We start from the raw sequence: 16,077 nt of genomic DNA on the forward strand, positions 1-16,077 counted from the left end.
TCTTCCAAGCAACACATCCTTGCCTATATCTTCTTGGTTTGGAATCATATAGAAAATAATCGGTAGGCTCTCGGTATTTATAGTCAACAGAACCTCGCATTGTCCTAGGAGAGGGGATAATGTGATCGTCCATAAGGTTTGATAAGTGCATTTTTTTGGGATGACCAATCTCAGTCCAAACATCATAAGTCAAGCTATCATAATCTGAACCTTCTTCAATGACAACATCAATGATGAGCTCTCACTTGGTAGTTATTTTGGCTTTGGGATACATAGGAGGTATCATATATTTGTCTTTTGGGTCAGTGTTGGTGGCTTTGACCTTTGTCTTTTGGGTCAGTGTTGGTGGCTTTAACCTTTTAGATGTTAGGCATGGTAGACTTAGTTAAGGTGCTACTAGACACCTTGCATATAGAACAATCATGGTAGATATGAATGATTCCACACTCAATGCAACTTAGGTTAGCCTTGTGAATGTTTCTATCTCCATTCAATCTGCTAACTCAAGCATATTGGCAATGGATAGATGGATGGAAAGGCTTTTCTTTGTTGTTGACTCCTAAGATTTTAGGGATCATAGACCTATGGCCTAGTCCACTATGAGGCACGTCAATTAAGTGCCAAGCTCTTAAAAGCCTGATGGTAAGCTTATCAACTCTTCTTGCAAAGTCAAGTTCTTATCTGGTTTCTTATGTGTAGTTTTGTTCTTCTAAATCTCTTAAATGATGTAAATTCAACTTGGTACACTTGATATCTTGGTCAATAGCTTCTCTCTCATTAGGCCCTTATGGTAGTGATTGGACTTTAGCTCTTGGTGGAAAGCTTGGATGATTTCCCCCCTTCGATTTGTAGTGGGTCATAGGGATAGATAGAGTTAGCCTAATGTGTGTGTGTGTGTAGCCTAGGTGTGCCAAGTCCTTTTGATGTGCAAAGTGTCTCTTAGGCTTGTTGACCTTGGTTTGTGAAAGCTTCTCAGTGAATCCTCAAGGCACTTAAGTGCTTCTTCCAACAAATTGATTCCAAAACATACACTCTTCAAGGCACATGAGACACTTTGAACATACAAGAGTGAGATGTGCAGAATAAGGCTTTCTTTCTTTCAAAAATTAGGGTGCATGTGCAAAGGCAAACAATGTGAGAGAGTGTTGTGAGGGAATGAGCTAAGTGCAGAACGACTAGGTGCAATTGAGCTTTGAGGGGTGCAAATGAACTTGATTAATGAGAATTGGTGCAAAGTAACTTATTCTAACCTAGGTGTGAAGGAACTCTTAGTGCAAAGGAAATCTAACACTAGGTGGAAAGAATCCTAGGTGTGAATGATCCTAAGTGTGAAAGTACTTATCAAAATTTTCCTAAGTACAAATGATCTTTTAGTGTGAATTAAAGGAACTCTAATGCAAAGGAACTCTAGTGTGAAGGAACTCAAGTGCGAATGAACTCCAGGTGCGATGGAACTCTAGTGTGAAGAAACTCAAGTATGAAGAAGGAACTCCAATGCAAAGGAGCTCAAGTGCGAAGAAACTCTAGTGCAAAGGAACACGAGTGCAAAGGAACTCTAGTGGAAAGGGGCTCTAGTGCAAAGGAACTCAAGTGCGAAGGAACTCTAATACATGGAAGGAGCGGGAGTGCAAAGGAACTCTAGTATAAAGGAGCTCAAGTGCGAAGGAACTTTAGTGCAAAGGAACTCTAATGTGAAGGAATTCTAGTATGAAGGAACTCAAGTGCAAAGGAACTCAAATGCAAAGAAATTCTAGTGTAAAGAAACTCAATTGCAAATGATCTTTTAGTGTAAAGGAACTCTAAGCCTAGGTGTGAATGAACTCTTAGTATACGAAGGAGCTCTAAACCAAGGTGTGAAGGATCTGAAGTGTGAATGACTTCTTAGTGTGAACGAAATGTAAATCTGGGCTAACCTTAAGTGCAAAGGGTCCTAAGAGAGAATGAAATTTGTGATCTAGATGTAAACAAACTTTGTGATCTTGGTGTGAATGAACTTAATAATCTAGGTGCAAATGATCTTTGTGTGAATGATCTAGCTGCGAATGATGTTGGTGCAAATGAACTTGTGCAAACAAACTAGTGACTGTGAGTGAACGGGTGCAAATGAGCTATGTGCATGTGTATGATAAGAGCCAAATCAACCAACAATTCAGCCTATTCTTCTCCCTTCAACACCATCAACTTAGAGGGTAAGTGCCTTTCACAACCTATGTGTATGCTTAAACAGCCTACAATCTTAGCCTTATAGAGCTTGGCCTTGGATTTGGCCTTTCGACTATTATGTTATAGATTGGCATCATAAAGCCCTTTGCCCACCATTGTAGTGCCACAAATCAGCTATCTTGGCCCTTGAATCAAGGATTAACTAGCACAAGTCTTAACGTATTCCCAGTCAAGGAAAAGCTACCAAGGCAAAACAATCACCAAGTCAAAGTCGTAAATCATTCCTTAACGCTTTGATCCTAGAGGAACCCTCTAGGGCTAGAACTCTTACTACAATGATTGCAATGCCTAGTAACCCTCTTATAGAAATGACTAAAGAAGAGGCAGCAAAGGATCCAAGCTATCAGAGATTGTAAAGAGAAATTTCTGTCAAGGATTCAAATCCAAAACGCAAGACTAAGTATCATGTTTTTCCCATAAATGGGAACTTGCCTATTACAAGACAAGACTGTGTATTCCTGCAAGTCAGGAACTCCAAAGGAAAATACTCTTGAAAGCTCACAATTCTCCATTTTTGCACCATCCTGGTTATGCTAAGACGCTTAATATAGTCAGAAGAAGCTTCTACTGGGAGCATGTTTTCTAAAACTTGTAGCCCTTGAAAAGTGATTGTAAACAATGTAGAAGTTTTTTTATTATGTGGTGCATGTGTGAGCTTCTCAATGAAGTTGGAGTTATGGATCAACATCTAGGTTTTGGTAAAAGGATTCACGCACATGCTTTGTTTCAAAAATTAGAGAAAATCTTTGAGTTTTTATGACTACCAAATATGTCTTATTGATCATTGTTGTTAGGATGTGCATATTTGCTACCATAAAGAGAGAATGAGGAGGTCTTTCATGAGTACTTGAGGAAGAGGGTACAAGGCTTTGATCATAGAGGTAAGAAAATAAGGGAGAGAACTTGGTTGTTCCATTGAGTTGAGAATTTTGTGATTGAATGTTTCAAGTGGATCAATAATACATATTTGGCCCTCGAGTCATTATCATTGGTGCCAATAAACAAGGTGTCTCCAAGATGATGGGCTCCATGCCTTACTAAAGCCACAATTCTTACACAACTCAAGTTGCCATAATAATCTTATTACACAAAGCCACATGACAAGCTCTTGAACCACTGAGTATTAGCATCTTTACTTTTGGGTACATAATATCCATGCTTTTTAGGCAAATTTCCTTTGCATCATTCCCTGAAGATCACACATGTCAAAGCATGAGATGTCATAGTGGTTACTTGAATCTTGAGTGCACACTCTCATGAAATAAATGAGCTATTGCCTCCTTGACAACTAATCCTCAATCTTTTAATCCCTTCTTTCTCACTACACCAATTGAGGACATGTGTGGCTAGCTTTATGATCTAGACATAGGAAACATTAACACTTATATGTTACAAGCCAATGACAAACTAATATGTGTGGTAACATAGGTGTTAGAAGTGCAAGCTTGAACATAGTTGATCATAAAATAGAACCTCATTGCAATTTCTAAACCTAAGGATCACAAACCTTGTAGTTGCACATGCAACTAGCACCACACCATCACCTTGGGAAGTTACTTGGCCTATGTCAAGTCACTCTTCCCTAAACCATGACTAAGCTAAACACTTGATCCAAGTAGACACTTTTTGAGCCTAATAGTTCTTGGGATTCAATACTAAGAATGACATCAACTAGCCACTAAGTGACAATCGTCTTCAGTTGAAAAGCTCTACTAGTCACCCCAAGAGGACAAATGCATAGTACTATAATCCAATCAGTAGTTATGTGCCTCAAGTAGAACTTAACAAGAGTTAGAGATATCTCCTCCCCAATTGGACACTCAAGTTGTACCCCATACAACCATTTTCATTTCCACTAAGAACATCCACCCTAAAGATGAGCTTAGGGTCTTTGAGCCCATATATGGTGAAAATTCATCTCAAAGTTGACATCTTGGCCTAGCAAGGTTGAGATAGGTAGTGATACTTGACACAAGGGACATATAAAGCCCTAATTGGGCCTCTAGACCTCATATCCAAGGGTATTTTGCTTATTTCTTGTAGAATGTAGGACTCATCATCCTCCCTCAAGTTGTGTCTTGAGTATCTCAATGAATCACCTTAACAAGAGCCTAAGAAGTCAAACATATAGACCAAGTCACCCAAAGCTAAGAGAACTTCGTGAGAGCTCTACATTCCAAAAACAAGCTTTATATTGAGCTACTCAAACACTATTGGGGCTAGCTTGGACTTGATTAGGAACATAGCAAGGAACAAGCCACCATTTGAAAAGAGGAGAATATTGAAAAAATAAGCTTGCTCATGCATGAAAAGACCTCAATTGAGGGCAAGGAGTTACCCTCAACCCAGAGAGCTATGAGCTCTTAAGACTGGTGCCTAGTCCATCTACCTCAAGTCACTTATAACTACATTCTTTGTGAGCCATAGGTACCATAGGAGTACCTATATTTTCAAGAATGATAGGGCATTTATTTCCATCATGTCTTAAGAAGACCCACATGCCAAGAGTATCAACTAGATTGTAGAGCCACATTTTAGGAGTGCATTGAGATTGGCATATTCAATATTATCAAAACCCCAAGGGACATATTGTTGCCCTTACTCTAATGACCAAGACTTGTGAATAATCATATCTTTAGGCATTGTGACTTGATCTTAGAAAATAGAGAATGACCTCTTAGGAGGCCTATTAATTCAATATCATGAAAGGACACTAAGCTCAAGCAAAACCACAAGGCAAGATGAAGGGAAATCCTACCTAGTGCAAGAGGAGGAGAAACACCAATGATTGTGAATCATGAAGGACAAAACATTCAAGCCATGTTAAGAAATGTGTATCTACACAAGGGCTTAACAATCACCAAGAACAAAACTCATGGAGAGAAATTAGAGCAAAGAGAGTGTTTAGGAAAAGTTGACCAACTCGAACAAAAACAACCCTAAATTTAGATTTCATAGCCTAGGAAAACTCAGAGGGATTCGAAGTGGGTAGAATACTTAGATGAGTTCAAAATCACAAAGCACACAAACATGAACCCAAAAAAAAATCAAAAACAAAGAAAGGCCACCCAATTGAATAAACTAGAGACCTTAAAATCTTAAAGGGCCTCGCTAGTCATGGAGGGCAAGAAGGTCATGCAATAATCCTTGCACAACTTTTTCAGAACGCTCACAATTAGAACAAGCATAACACCTTTGGCCAATAGAAATGAAATGAGAAAAGTCAAAAACCTTGCCCTTGAACCCTCTCCAAGAAACATTGCATGGATGAGCCATGATTCTAACACTAATACCATGTCCAATAGTGCAGCTAATGACTCAAAGGTTCATATTCAAGAGGTCAATTATGAAGACTTAGATTTAGGAGACCGATAATTGACACCACTTGCCTATCTTAGGATCAAGCTCATTGCAAAAAGAGGGCATAAACATCGACACACAAGATTATCATTGGTGTCCATAGAAGATGCCTACATTGTTTCATGGCTTATATTTGGAGGGTTCAAGCCCCCTTGTCAACATCGTGCAATGTGTGAGTTTTACAAACAAAAAATAGGAGGAAATAACTTATTGGCACTTCCAAGTAAGAACCTCACCCTTTCCGACTTTGAACAAGGTGTAAACACAAACACTCCTCTTCTTCAATTCTCCACTCTTCCAATTTGATTTGCAAGGTGGTGAGGACACTACATTAGCCACATTAAGATTTCTACATTAACAACTTAACATCATTGTGTCATATGTTTGCTTTTCTTACTCTCAACACATCATAATTTTTCCAATTGCAAACACTTTCCATTTGCATCAAAAATGGCATTTTCCACCCAAATTGTGATGCTTTTTATCAATACCCTTACCTTCACCTTAGTGCTTGATATTTGTTAGATTTAAGCTATCATCATTAGGACTTCCTCATCACACCACCTCTTAGGATGCTCCTCAAAGATTTTGGTTCTTCTTGACATGTAGCTTTCACATCATCAATGGCGTTGATTGTTAGATTTGTTTTCGATCATGGCTATTTTTCATAATGATGCATTGCAACCTTTGATCATATATGCTTAAACCTTATTAGATAATGATCCTCATTTTCTTTTGTCATAATTAACCCCTTAGCAATATGCACCAATTTATCCACATTAAAACCAAGTCACCCATACATTCTCCCTTAGCAAACACAAATACCCCCTCTTTCATAGAGCCAAAAATATGTCAACTTGTTCATGGCCTTGGTTAGTCATGGTATCCCTATAAACCTCTTAAATCTAAGAGTGCACTTCATAATTATGAGCATCATATGGTTAACTCTTAGTTTAACTCATCTTTGCTATTGCACTTTTGGAGACAATCCAAAACACATTTGTAAACCATAGTATCCATATGGTCTCCTTCAATTCAAAATATGTATCTATTAGGTGAACGGCACAATAAAGAACTCAATTTGAAGCAAGATTCCCTAGAGAAGAATAAGACCTTGATAAATACACCCTAATTCTATGGAATCTTTGCCTATGATGATACAACCTTCTTTTATTGAAACCTATCCTCCCTTGAACTTCATGCAGACCAAGGAACCTAGAGACATCCCCTCTTTGAATTGCAACAATATAATGGCCTAAAATCCTTTTTTAGAACCTCTAATAAGCAAGCAAAACAACACATGTCTTCTTCCTCCAATACAAGGTGCTTCAAGTAACTTATAACATCTTACAATGCAATCCGATGTCATTGCTTCAAATGCAAACACATCTTTGCAATCCCATCACTCTTGCTGCCCTCTTCTTAACGTTGGCTTAGTCAAAACCCTAAAACATATTATCAAGTACTTATTGAAATCTTGCTAATCAAAGATAAATCCTACACACTTGTCACAAAGAAAACATTCAATCTAAAGGTTGATTGTGTTCTGCCCTAATGGCACAAAACTTGGTCTTTTCTCCTTACTATGGCATAACCAAGTATCCATGTATCTCTTGCTAAGAGTTTTCTAGCTCACAAAAAAGAAAACACTTCATAGCATTGAATAAAGTTGCATTTTCATGTATAGAATATTCCATATGATACTGTACCATATGACCATTCCTATACAACCCATATGATATTCATGGGTTCTACCTATCAGACCATCGAGACCATTGCACCCTATATAAAAAAGTGACTAGCATTGCATCACTTTTAGTGACTTTCATCCAGTCATTGTTTTTGCCATCCTACCTACACTTCCTCTTCCAAACTTCATCTTCAACTTCTCATTCAAACTTCAACCCAGTGGCAGGCCTTCATCTCATCTCATCGTCTTCTTTAGCCTTCATCTTCTTGAATCTCCCTCTCTTGAGCCCATCCACCTTCCCCTTTCAAGCTTCACCTACCCTCCCTTTCCCTTTCCCTGTCTCTCTTTCTCTCCCACTTTAACCTACTCTCCCTCTCCCTCTTTTCCTCCCTCCCACTTTCATCCACATCGCTTCCTCTCCTCTCCTTACCTCTCTTCCTCTCTCTTTCTCGCTTTCATCCACACCTCGTCTTCCTCTCCCTCACTTTCATCCATACTTCCTCTCCCTCTCCCTCTCCTAAGTCCCTTTCCAAATCCATCTTCCTCTCCCTCCCCTCCTTTCTCATTCCTCTCCTCTAGGATGCCTAAGGCTCTCCATGAAGCTTTTGATCTATACACCACAAATCTTGACAAGGCCATGGTTAAGTCAAATTGCTATGATGGACTTACAAGTTTTTTAGGAAATCCATGATAAGTAGCATAACAAGGCATATCATTTACTTGACCAAGGTGGGTGGACAATGCGGCCCATGTTCCCAAATCCCTCAATCCCTAACCGATGATGAGATCATGAAGAAGTACTCTCCCATCTCCAATCAAAGAAAAAATGTCTTATTGAGCATGGCAAAGACTCAAGCAGCAGAGGTTGTCACCCCCAACATGGACGTATATGTTTTCACTATCATAGTCCATCTTTCTCAGCAACCTCAAGCTCTATTGCTACTATCAGAAGCAAGAAGCCCACCAAGAGGCAAATTTTCCTACAATAAGCAATAAAAGGTAGCTTTGGTCCTTTATATATCCTCAAAGAGAGGATACAAAACACAGAGATAGAAATTGCACAGACAACAGACTATGATTGAGTGCAATATCCCATTCCATTTTATTGGAGTAGATGGAGGAAAAAATATGTCAAAGCCATTGTTGTGATTGGTCCATGTTAGGGGTGTTACAAGCTCACCTACAATCACATGCGAACCAAAAATCTTAATGAGGAGAGGAAGATACTCAACAAGTCTCTCAAGCTCATGCATGCCAGATGGTAAAAGTATGGTTGCCCCATACTTTTCGATGCATTGAGCAATAGGGAGAAACAAAGCATCTTTAATATTCTTATTTCTTCACATATTGACACTTTTTCCTTACAAGCCATGGATGCAAAGCAAAGAGGAAGAAGAACTATGGAGAAGTTCATATACAAACACATATGGCAAGCTATTAGTGTGGTAGGCCTTAAGATTCAAAAATATATTTCACTTTATTTTATGTTTCATTTTTTATAATACTTGTGCCTCTCCTAAGTTTTATCTACAATCTCCTCATTCATGATTCACATACCTCAATTCTACCTCAATCATAAATCTCTATCTCTTCTACTTCATTTACTTCACCGACCTCCTTTTCTACTTGTGCCATGTAGATTGATGTGGGCAACGTGGTGCAAATAGTCACTAATAATGCATCTAATTATCAAAGGATGATATGCTTGCTAGAAGAAAAATTCTCATCTATTTTTTAGAACCATATGCCTCACATTGCATCGATCTTCTCATGGAAGATATTGGGATACTTGATTAGGTGAAGAAGATTGTGATACTTGATTGGGTGAAGCAAAATTCCCATCTATTTTTTAGAACCATATGCCTCACATTGCATCGATCTTCTCATGGAAGATATTGGGATACTTAATTAGGTGAAGAAGATTGTTACAAAGGGTTGCCTTATTGTGAATTTCATCACAAAGAAGGTGAAAATCATGGCCATCTTTACTACCTACATTGGTGTAGAGTCTAAAAATCCCTCCAAGTCCTCTTTTGTCACCTTGTTGTTGCTGCTTGTATGTGATTATATGAGGTGCAAAATAAAATTCAGCAAGTCATGGTTTCAAAGAGGTTCAAGCACAATTATTAGAGGGGGCATCATTCTCAAGTGCAGAAGAGGGAAAAGCCATTTAGAGACTTTTCTTAAGATATACATTTTGGCATGATATATAGGTCTTGGTCATAGCAATTACATGCATTGCACATGACTAATATGGAAGGCCCTACCTTGGAACTTCTCATTCACTTTATGAGAGAAGCCATTGAGGAAATCAAGGCGTGCAAACTGTCAAGATTGTGGGAGAGAAGGAAGGAGTCTCACTTGTAGCTTTCTTGCTTTGCACAATGGGGGAAGACACACAAGGGTGGAGGCTGAAAACAGTTTTCCTCTTCTTAGTTGTGTAAGCCAAAAGAACTCAAGTACAAAGTAATAGAAGAACCCTAGATATGGGTCTCAAACCAAACTCAACTAACTAAGGTGGCATACTAACTGAGCCACGAACTAGAGTAGATAAGGATAGCTATCATGTAGCTATTATTCAAGGGCGGTGTACCAACCGCATCTGCAACTGACAAGTCGGTGACATAAATACACAACGGTCACCCTGGCGTATCACAAGTGGAGCTCGATAACACTCCCCCTCGAGCTCAATCCCAATTCCTGCACATCAAGTAGGTCTCTGAACTTGCGCAGCTTCTCTGCGCCCAATGCCTTCGTGAATATGTCAGCTACCTAATCCTCTGTGCTGACATAAACTAGATCAATAAGACCTAGTAAAACCCTCTCTCGCACATAGTGATAATGCACCTCAATGTGCTTTGTTCTAGCATGATAGACTGGGTTATTTTCCAAGTGTATACTACTCATGTTGTCACAATAAATGACAACTGGCCCATCTGTAGACTGATGCATATCATAAAGTAGCTTATGCAACCAAGCTACCTCACATGCAGCCATTGTTGCACCCCTGTACTCAGCCTCTGTGCTCGACAAGGCAACTGTAGGCTGTTTCTTGCTGCTCCAAGTGACTGCAGCACTCCCAAAAGAGAACACATATCCACTGGTAGATCGTCTATCAGAAATACTACCAGCCCAATCAGCATCAGTGTATCCATGCAACTGTATCTGAACCCCAGTCTCATAAAATAGTCCATACTGCAATGTGGACTTCACATACCTGAGTATGCGTCTAGCCGCATCCAAATGTGGTTTCCTTGGAGCCTGCATAAACTGACTTACCAATCCAATAGCATAGCTCAAATTTGGCCTGGTAATAGTCATATAAATCAAGCTTCCTACTATGCGTCTGTACATAGTAGGGTCTTCCAGAAGCTCACCTGCATCTGCGCTCAGCTTCACATTCTGCTCCAAAGGAACTGAAATAGGCTTACAGCCTGTCATCCCATATTTGGACAGCATGTCCAATCCATACTGCCTCTGCAAGAGCTGTATCCCACTTGGTGATCTAATCACCTCAATGCCCAAGAAATAACGCAGCTCTCCCAAATCCTTCATCTCAAACTTCTGCTTCAATAGCATTTTCACATGAAGGATATCTTCATCACTATCACCTGTCATAATCAAATCATCAACATAAATGACAAGTAGCATAATACCTTTCTCTGTTTTTCTCACATAAAGTGAGAAATCTGCCTTGGAAATCTGAAAGCCAATAGTGACAAGATACTGTCCTATCTTGTCAGACCATGCTCTAGGTGCTTGCTTCAAGCCATACAAAGCTTTCTTCAACCTGCAAACAAACTCAGGATGAACAGCATGCACATAACCTGGTGGCTGCTCCATATAGACCTCTTCTTGCAAATCACCATGCAAGAAGGCATTCTTTACATCCATCTGATGTAAAGACCATCCCTTTGATGCAGCCATAGCAATGACTGCTCTTACGGTTGCCATCCTTGCAACTGGACTGAATGTTTCTTCATAGTCAATGCCATATGTTTGTGCATACCCCTTGACTACTAATCTTGCCTTGTATTTGTTCACAGAACCATCAGCATTGTGCTTCACCTTATAAACCCACTTATAGCCAATTGCATTCTTACCTTTAGGCAAAGGTACCAATTCCCATGTAGCGTTTGCTTCCAAGGCATCCATTTCTTCATCCATGGCTTTCTCCCATTTTTCTTTTCCCATGGCTTGCTCAAAAGAAGTGGGTTCTGGTTCCTGTATCACCTTGACCATATATGCATAGTGAATGGCTGTAAATCCATCATATTTCAGCCTATCCACAGGATACCTAACTCTGGTAGACCTGCGCAAAGTGGGTTCACTCCCAGGTGCTCTCAAAACATCCCTGGTCTTCCTTACTCCAGGTGTAACAATAGAAGGAATACCCAACTCATCATCAATGCTCTGTTCTGAGCCACTGGATTCACCATCCACATAAGAGTGACCTGCATTCACATCAAACATGGGCTGATCTACCTTCTCTTTTCCTTTTCGTGATACCTGCATACCACTATCTGCATTACTTTGAGAAGATTCTCCTGATCTCAATCTGCCTGTCCATGGCGAAGAATGTGAACCACTGCTAGAGGACGCTCCAGGTCCACTAATATTTTGTGACTGCTGCTATGAATTCTGTGCAGCATTACCCTCTGGAGTCATTCCATGTATTGCTGCAGTGGGAGTCCTGTTCATTATGTAGACTGCTGTAGCAACTGCTTCAGCCCAATAAAAATCTGGCAAGTCTTTTTCATTGAGCATGGCACGAGATACCTCTCCAATATGCCTGTTTTTCCTTTCTGCAATTCCATTTTGTTGTGGGGTATAACTGCATGAATATTGCTGCTTTATGCCATGCTCCTGCAAGAACTTTGCAAACTCATTTGAGAGGTACTCTCCCCCTCCATCTGACCTCAGGCATTTTATTTGCAGACCTGTTTCTTTTTCAGCCATAGCTTTAAGGGTTTTGAAATGCCCAAAAACTTCACTTTTCTTTTTCATAAAATACACCCAAACTTTTCTGCTATAGTCATCAATAAAAGTGACAAAATAATGACAGCCTCCAAGAGATGCAGCTTTAGTAGTCCACACATCAGAGTGGATTAATTCCAATGGCTTCTCACTCTCTTGAACATGTCTAGGAAATGGTTTCCTTGCCTGTTTTCCAAACTGACAGGCTTCACATACCTTATGCATTTCTGCAACCTTGAATTTTGGCAATCCTGCAACAATATTTTGGGCCTGCATTGATTTAAGTCGCTGTACATTAACATGACCAATGCGTTTATGCCAGATATCAATATCTGCAACTACACCGGTCCCATGTGCAAACATTGCTGCACTCAATTCAGACATGTCTGCATCCAATGTAAACATTCTGCCCTTCTTCTTTCCTTTTGCTATCAAGCGACCTTTATTTTTCATATCCTCAACAAAGCATCCATGAGGATTAAATCTGACCTGCAAGCCTTGTTCAACCATTTGACCAACAGAAACCAGATTCTTGGTGATATTGGGAACATGAAATACATCGGATAGGTATTTCTTTTTCCCATCCTGCATAGACAAAGGAATTTTTCCAATCTGCACAATCGGATGTGCAGTATCATCACCAGTCTCCACAAATCCTGGTTTTTCCATTTTCCTTGCATCCTCCATCCATTCTGCATGACCTGTCATGTGGTTTGATGCACCTAAGTCAACATACCACACATCGTTGCTTTCTTCTGCACTTGTCACAGAATTGTTCATGTGCTGTACCATAAATAAATGCTCATTTCTGTCATCACCCTGTCTACTAGAAGATGCATAATTTCCTTGTTGCAGTTTTCCATTCATGATGTCATTCTGCTTTTTATAGCAGTCTTTAGCCATATGACCCATTTTACCACAATAGTAGCATTCAACATTACTGTTTGCATTTTGGCCTCTTTGCCATCCACCACGACCTCTTTGGCTCCCCCTGCCTCTAGAGTTACCACGTCCTCCTCCATAGGACTGGTTTTCTTGAGTTTGCTGCATATTCTGATTTCTACCACGGCCTCCAAATCGGCCTCCTCTACCTCTACCTCTACCTCTTCCAGCATTTGAGTAGAAGACAGTTTCTTTTGAAGTTCCTCCTGAAGAAGATGCACCACCATTTCTCTGCTCCTCAGAAATTAGAAGAGCAATCAACTCCTCAAAATCAGGAAATCTTTCACGGACGGAAATGGATGTCCGAAACTGCGCATAATCCTTTCCTAGACCATTCAAGGTCACAGAAACTAAATCATCATCTTCCACTGGCGACCCAATGGAAGCAAGTGCATCTGCAATCTTCTTCACCTTCATGTGGTAGTCATTGATGCTCATATTTTCTCTTTGCACATTGTGCAACTCTTGCTTGAGCTGCATTTTCCTGGCTTGCGTATTTGTGCTATACATTTTTGACAAAGTATCCCATGCCTCCTTTGGCGTACTTGCATCCTGAATATGCACAATCATAGAGTCTGAAATGCTGATAGACAACCAATACATAACTTTCCTGGCTCTCTCATGCCATGCTTTAAATGCCTGCATTTGCTGTTGATTGGGAACATCAGGAAGAACTGGTTCTTCTTCATTTCCTGCAACAAATTCCCAATATCCTTTTCCTATAAGGAAATTCGTCATTCTAAACTTCCATGCTTGGAAGTTGTTCTTGTCAAGCTTTTCAGTGACAATCTGTGAAAGAGAATCAGATGCCATTACAGAAGACTGCAAAAAATTCTGTCACTGCAAAAACCACAGCTTCACCCTCACAAGGGAAAATCTGCAAAACTGGCGAAAGTGGTATTTGACCACACAGTCACTTCCTAGTGACGATTTTGCATCAACAGGCAACAGGGATGATTCTGTAACTCCCAATGTCTCTGCGCACAAGCATACAATGCAATTTTTACAGTAACTATTCACCGACCTGTAGAACAGTGGCTGCACAGCATAAAACTGGGCCTTTTCCTGAGTGCGTGCAGAAAACTTTCGCCTCCAAAACAGGCCCCGAAATGGCCTCAAATCAAAAAAATAAGGTCGCCAAGGGCTAAAGCCCTTTCCCGCAGCATATACTGCCCTCTTGCTTCACCGCGAAGGGCGTCTCAACCTGAGACAATGCACTCCTGCACTTTCCGGCTGTGCTACCTGCAGAGATCTGCTCCCAAAACAAAAAATGAAAGCAACACTGCTCCTCTTACCAGAACACCGCGAGCTTGGCTTGCTTTCTTGAGCTCCTTACCACGAACAAGGCTCTGATACCATGTCAAGATTGTGGGAGAGAAGGAAGGAGTCTCACTTGTAGCTTTCTTGCTTTGCACAATGGGGGAAGACACACAAGGGTGGAGGCTGAAAACAGTTTTCCTCTTCTTAGTTGTGTAAGCCAAAAGAACTCAAGTACAAAGAAATAGAAGAACCCTAGATATGGGTCTCAAACCAAACTCAACTAACTAAGGTGGCATACTAACTGAGCCACGAACTAGAGTAGATAAGGATAGCTATCATGTAGCTATTATTCAGGGGCGGTGTACCAACCGCATCTGCAACTGACAAGTCGGTGACATAAATACACAACGGTCACCCTGGCGTATCACAAGTGGAGCTCGATATCTCAACACAAACTACTTGATATTGAGGATCTAAGGTAACTATACTTATTTTTTTACAAGTTGAATATTTCCTTTAAGTTTTAAATTCTAGAGGTTTTTTTTATTTAGATGTAGTGTATCGGAGTACATGCCAAGGCATGATGACATCCTTTATTTCATGGTGGATAAAAGATGGAAATAGATAAGGAGATCCATCTATGTGCTTGTTGCCCTCTTGCAAAATCATATAAAATCCCTTCTATTTCATGGATCATGAGCTAGTAATAGATAGAGATGCCTATCTCCCAAAGGCATTAAATGAGGACCACAAGGGAGCATTCTTGCAAGAAATCACAAGTTATAGTGACCAAAGACAAACCACCTTTGCTAGAGTTGTGTACTGTAAGTCTCTTTTGTCAAGCCTTTTCTTTTGTGGGAGTCTTTTGGGTATCAAGTATCCAATGTCCAAAAGATTTCCCTTAAGAGTTCTTGCACATGTGGTTTGAAATTTAACATTCACAATTTAAACTTGTCACCTAGAGCTTTACAATTTACAATTATTGAGCGCAATATGAACATTGAAGTTAAAACCCTTTAATTCTTTTCCCTGACATAGGATTACTCCAATGGAGTACGTGAGAGAAATTGGTTTTCATAGTCTCATACATATCAAGATCTATAGTAGGTCGTAGCTCTGACTTACGTATGCTATGGACCATACATGAGATACCCATGGCTAAATAGTTCAGTTGAAACATTTCAATGTTTTCTTCTTGTTGATATATTTGAATCTTGATGTATAAATTATCATTTGGCTCTGATTAGATAAATGTGCAGAAGTTGACCAAGGCAACTCTAAAGAGTGTCAAAAAGAGGGCAATAAGGAGAAAGAGGCCATATTTAGGGACCTCTATATATGAATCTATAATAGACCAACCACCAAGCCGCACCTACCTGCAAGGGCCATGGAAGTTGCAAGCACCAATACTATCACTACACCAATTATCAAGGCTTATGTAAGGCAAGGCTCTAGGAAATCCAGTACTACATTAGCACTTGTAGAGGATGCTCCAATTAGAGAGCTCGAGTATAATAATGACAAGAATGTCATTGGTGACAGTGTCTTTAATGAGACTTTTTAGGCTTCTGCTAAATGAGAGTGTCTCTCCACCTATCGATGTATCTAACCTTGATGATGAGGAT

The sequence above is a fragment of the Lygodium microphyllum genome, chromosome 17, assembly GCF_053477565.2.
Source record: "Lygodium microphyllum isolate KBCC chromosome 17, Lygodium_microphyllum_v1.1.10, whole genome shotgun sequence".
NCBI classification, from domain to species: Eukaryota; Viridiplantae; Streptophyta; class Polypodiopsida; order Schizaeales; family Lygodiaceae; genus Lygodium; species Lygodium microphyllum.